The sequence below is a fragment of the Colobus angolensis genome, unplaced genomic scaffold (assembly GCF_000951035.1).
Source record: "Colobus angolensis palliatus isolate OR3802 unplaced genomic scaffold, Cang.pa_1.0 Scaffold114, whole genome shotgun sequence".
NCBI classification, from domain to species: domain Eukaryota; kingdom Metazoa; phylum Chordata; class Mammalia; order Primates; family Cercopithecidae; genus Colobus; species Colobus angolensis.
Genome location: NW_012112475.1, coordinates 1,863,858 through 1,869,559, shown reverse-complemented (window position 1 = coordinate 1,869,559; position 5,702 = coordinate 1,863,858). Strand labels below are relative to the sequence as shown.

General features: G+C 48.1%; 1 protein-coding gene across 1 annotated transcript in view; it reads left to right on the top strand.

Moving 5' to 3' along the window:
* Positions 1-28: 28 nt before the first annotated feature.
* MAPRE1 (microtubule-associated protein, RP/EB family, member 1) overlaps positions 29-5,702 on the top strand; it is a 34,948-nt gene continuing 29,274 nt past the window's right edge. The window contains exon 1 of the mRNA XM_011959790.1: positions 29-64. The gene's annotated coding sequence lies outside the window, so the exon portion shown is untranslated. The remainder of the gene's footprint in view (positions 65-5,702) is intronic.

The following is a 5,702-nucleotide window of genomic DNA, read 5'->3' as shown; positions in this document are numbered from 1 at the left end:
GGGGTCTCGGGCCGGAAGTGGGGGCTGCTGCACTGGGGTGTGGGGGTTCTGGGCCGCCGCTGAGGTGTGGTCCCTGCGCTGCCGCGGCTGGAGGTCCCGGGGTGGTTGGGCCCTGGGAGGGTGTGGGCCGTCCTGGGAGCTCTTGGGACCCACATTGTAGGAGGCCGTGTCGTTTGAGGACCGGAAGATCGGGTGGTGGGTTCAGACCTGGGTTGGGTTCTATGCGGTGTGACTTTGGACAGGTGCTTTAACCGCTCTGGATCTCAGCTTCCTCATCTGTAAAACGAGGACAGTAATACTATCCACATTAAACTCTTAGCGCGATGTATGGCAGAAAGTAAGCCAGCTCTTGGACTCCCTGCTTGCTTCAGTGTGTGTTTATTGGGTGCCCACTAGGTGTTGGGCACCGTGCTAAATAAACCCTGGCTGTTTTCCCGGGAGCAAAGATTTGCTCTCCAGGAATCCACATTGTGATGAGGAGGACAATATAACAGGATGATACCAACAGTGCTAGTTCAGTCACTGCTTCGCCGTTGTCCTAGGATGCTGCAGGGCAGAGCTTGACCTCTGCCCCATTTTGGGGATGAGGATCCTGAGGCTCATTGAGGGAGGTTATGCTAGGCTGGGCATCCACTTCTCTGATGGCATGTCACTAACAGTAGTAATGATAATAGCGGCTCTTTGTTAGGCACTTGTTCTGTGTCAAGCACTATGTTAAGTGCTCCATGTGGCTTTGTGTCTTTTAATACTAACTGTCTTTGAGAGAGATTATTTTCTTCCTCTTTTTTTTTTTTTTTGAGGCGGAGTTTTATTCTGTCGCCCAGGCGTGCAGTGGCGCCATCTCGGCTCACTGCAACCTCTGCCTACAGGGTTCAAGCGATTCTGGTGTCTCAGCCTCTGGTGTAGTTGGGATTACAGGCGTGCGCCACCACGCCCGGCTAATTTTTGTATTTTTGGTAGAGACCAGGTTTCACCATGTTGGCCAGGCTGTTCTCGAACTCCTGACCTCAAGTGATCTGCCCGCTTCGGCCTCCAAAGTGTTGGGATTACAGGCGTGAGCCACCGCCCCCGGCAAGAGAGATTACTTTCATTTTACAAATGAGGGGTCTGAGACTCTGAGAGGTGGGGTGTCTTATGCAGCCCAGCAAGTGGCTGGACCCACGCCTGGGACTTAAGTGTCTAGGCTCTTAACGTCTTTATTACACTTTCTCCCTGAGGTCCAGAGCTACAGATCCAGATGTGCCCTTTGTGGTGGTGTGTCAAAGTGCCTAGCACAGTTTTAGGCACGTAGGGAAGCTTAGGACGTGATGCGCCTTTTGCTTAAGTGTTTTCATGTAGATTCTCATTTAATCCTCACCACCACTTTGTGCAGAGGTACTGTTTTACCCATTTTACAAGATGAGCCGTTTGTGATGCAGGAAGATTAAGTGACTTGCCCAGGGTCACATGGCTCCTTTCTGGTGGCACCTCCTTCCCCCTCTTTGCATAGGGCTCCGTGTGGTGCCTTGAAAGTAATGGAGTGCTGTAGAGCCAGCGTTGAATTCATATGGGTTTGGGATCTTGCTAGGAGAGCTGCTGAAGGAAGAGAGATCCCTGGGTAGGCTTGAGGGAGCTTTTTCATGGTGGTGGAAACCTGGATCAGGAAGCCTTGTTTTTTTTTTTTTTTTTTTTGAGACGGAGTCTTGCTCTGTCGCCCGGACTGGAGTGCAGTGGTCGGATCTCAGCTCACTGCAAGCTCCGCCTCCCGGGTTTACGCCATTCTCCTGCTTCAGCCTCCGGAATAGCTGGGACTACAGGCGCCCGCCACCTCGCTCGGCTAGTTTTTTGTATTTTTAGTAGAGACGGAGTTTCACCGTGTTAGCCAGGATGGTCTCGATCTCCTGACCTCGTGATCCGCCCGTCTCAGCGTTCCAAAGTGCTGGAATTACAGGCTTGAGCCACCGCGCCCGGCTTGGAAGCCTTGTGTGTGGTAGTCATGGGTCTTCCCTGGGTGCCAGTGATGGAATTGTGAAGGAAGGATGAGCTGGAGCTCTGTTTTGACTGTCAGGAGGAGCCGATTAATTGATTGAGTTGGTGGATGTTTATTGCACATCCACATGGTGCCTAATCCATGTATTTAGTGGTTGCAGTGTTTGTGGAGCACGTGGGACCAGGTATTAATGTACTGCTAATGAAAGTTGTAAATTATATGATGATGAAAGGCCATTAACGTTTTTTGAGCTGGGGTGTGGTCAGGAGACAGACGTGGCTTTACCAGCTGCTTAGATTTTATGGCAGCATGAGGCACTCAGTACAGTATATATGGGAATGTTGCCTTAATAAATTACAAATGCTCAGCTGGGACCATGTTTTTTTTTTGTTTGAATGTCTCTGCTTGGTACCTGATTTTGCACACGGTATTTTGTTCATTCAGGGATTTTAAACAAGAGAGACTCTTGCTCTGATTTGTGATTCAGAACATTCTCTCTGGTTTGCTGTGTAAGAACAGATTGACACAGACACATTTGAAGACTGTTGCAGTGCATCTCCATGCATCTCCTACAGTGCTGGCAGGTCTCAGGCGCACTGTTTTTGGCACTGGAGATAGGAGGATGAATGAGACAAGGTCCCTACCCTACATCTTGTTTGTTTAATGCCTCTTAAATTAGATGCCATGCCAAATATTTTATGTACCTTATCTAATTTAAACCCCTCTTTGACCCTTTTCAGATAGGTGACTTTAACTTGTAAGATAACTGAGGTACATTGAGTTTAAGTTTAACTTGCCTAAGATCACACAACTGATGAGTGACTGCCTCACATTCAAACCCATGTCCTCCTGGCTTGAAATCCTCAGCTATTTGCATCGAGTGGATTGCCTCCTGGCCCAAATCTGGTTCGAGAATTGTTCGGAAATAACGAGATAATGACAATTCATTGTGGCAATTCCTATCATAAAGGTTCGAATGAGTTGCTCTGGAAACACAGGGATTAATTTCCCAGTGGAGTCAGTAACTAAATTGTGTTGGTGTCTTGCATAACATGGTTTTATCAGCTGATTTGGGGAGTGTAAGACTGTTGATGATTTGCTTTCTGACAAGTTGATATAGATGCATTTTTCTTTGACACTGTTCTGCCAACCTGAAAACAAGTAGTGAGTGCTTGCTATGTGCGAGACACTATGAAGTGCCTGGGGGATGTGAGGGGACGCAGACCTGGCAAGTTATTGACCTCTACAGACCTCAGTCACCCCATAAAAAGGGGACTGGATGGGTGGATTTGCCTCTTCTGGCTGTCACATTCTGTAGCTTGGTGACTCAGGAGGCTTGCTGCAGCTTAGTGCAGGAGACCGATGTGGAAAGACCAATTCTATGCTAGTCACTAGGTGGAGGGAACAAAGTACCAGAAGAGAGCGAAGGGCTAGGATCTCAGGATTATTCCAAATTGCTCTGCATCTTTCCCCTGCCCCTCCCCACTGGTAATGTTGCTGTCTTATGAAATGAAGAAAATTGTAAGTGTCTAGGTCACTATGAAATCTCTGGTGTTTTATCGTGTGTCCTCATGGTGACTGCTCAGGGATTTGATTTAGATCTGGATTAGCCTGCTTTTATCTTGAGTCTTCTCTCCCTACTGTCTGTTCTCTACTAGCAGTCAATGTGATCTTTTTCAAACTGTAATGAGAGAAGATTCTACTCCACTTAAAACCTGAAAGTGCCTGAGTGTGGTGGCTCATGCCTGTAATCCCAGCACCATGGGAGGCTGAGGCGGAGGATCGCTTGAGCCTGGGCCACAAAATGAGACCTGGTCTCTACAAAAAAATTGAAAAATTAGCTGGGCTTGGTGGTGACCATCTGTAGTCCCAGCCACTTGGGAAGCTGAGTCAGGAGGATGGGTTGAGCCTAGGAAGTCAGGGCTGCAGTGAGCCATGATTGTGCCATTGCACTCCAGCCTGGATGACAGAGTGACACCCTACCTCAAAAACAAACCCGACAGTGGATTTCTTTTCTTTTCTTTTTTTTTTGAGACGGAGTCTCACTCTGTCGCCCAGGCTGGAGTGCAGTGGCCGGATCTCAACTCACTGCAAGCTCCGCCTCCCGAGTTTATGCCATTCTCCTGCCTCAGCCTCCTGAGCAGCTGGGACTACAGGCGCCCGCCACCTCTCCCGGCTAGGTTTTTGTATTTTTTAGTAGAGACGGGGTTTCACCGTGTTCACCAGGATGGCCTCGATCTCCTGACCTCGTGATCCACCCGTCTCGGCCTCCCAAAGTGCTGGGATTACAGGCTAGAGCCACCGCGCCTGGCCAGGATTTCTTAATAGAATAAAATCCTAACTCCTTTCCATAGTCTGCAGAGCCTGTTCATGGTCTGGCCTCTTGACTTCTGTTCCCACCTCAGGTTCTGCTCTCCCTGTTGCTGGCTGAGCTGGAATGCCCTATCTCTACAGCTTCATGTGGCTACTTCCTTCTGATCCGTAAGCTCACCTGTTCACCTCAGAGAGGCTTCCTCTGACCACATTCCCTAAACCCCGTTGCATAAGTGGTTGGTATGAAATGATGTTTGTTGGTGTATTTGGTCAGTATCAGACTTTGCACCACTAGAATGTGAGCTCCCTGTGGACAGGCACCTTGTCTCTTGCTTCTCTGTTTCCTGGTCCCTAGAACAGTGCCTAGCACGTGGTAGAGCTGGTAGACATTTGTAAAATGAGTGAGGGTTGACTAAACTGGTGCTCATAGACAATAACACCCACGTTTACTAGCATTTGAAAATTAGACTCATTGCTGTGTGTTTATTGTTTGGAATTTGAAAGCCTAGCAGAAAAGGGAGGGAAGAGAATGTGGAGGCTGAGGCTGGGCAGGCTTGCCTGCCAACCCGGAGGGCCTCTCTTGTCCTCACCTGTAAAATGAGGGACATGAAGTGAACCTTGCAGAGGGCTGTCAGGGTTAAACAAGTGTCTGTGAAGCATCTGGCACTTAGGCCCTCAGATGCCCTACCATCCCCAGGTAGCTCTGCAGAGAATTAACTACAAGGATTCTTCACTTGTAAGGTCATTTGATACTGCCTTTTTTATATTTAGGTATTAAAAAGCTGATTTGTTTTTTCAATTATGAAATTATTTATAGTTTTTTTTTTTTTTTTTGGAGATAGGATCTCACTGTGTTGCCCAGGCTGCAGTGCAGTCCTGTGAACATGGCTCACTGCAGCCTCAACCTCTTGGACTCAGGTGATCCTCCCACCTCAGCCTCCCAAAGTGCTGGGATTACAGGCATGTATGTGCCAGTATGCCTGGTCTAGTATAGTCTTTAAGGAAAATTTGGGAAGTAGTGAAAACTATAAACAGGAATTAATAAAAATTGGGCCAGGCGTGGTGGCTCATGCCTGTAATCCCAGCGCTTTGGGAGACCGAAGTGGGTGGATCACCTGAGGTCAGGAGTTCAAGGCCAGCCTAGCCAACATGCTGGAATGTTGTCTCTACTAAAAATACAAAAAATTAGCCGGGCGTGGTGGCATGCGCCTGTAATCCTAGGTACTTGAGAGGCTGAGGCAGGAGAATCACTTGAACCTGGGAGACGGAGGTTGCAGTGAGCTGAGATCGTGCCATTGCACTCCAGTCTGGGCAACAGAGCAAGACTCCATCTCAAAAACAAGCAAAAAAAAAAAAATCTGAAGAAAATTGTAAACATTTTGATATCTTTTTTTTTTTTTTTGAGATGGAGTCTCACTCT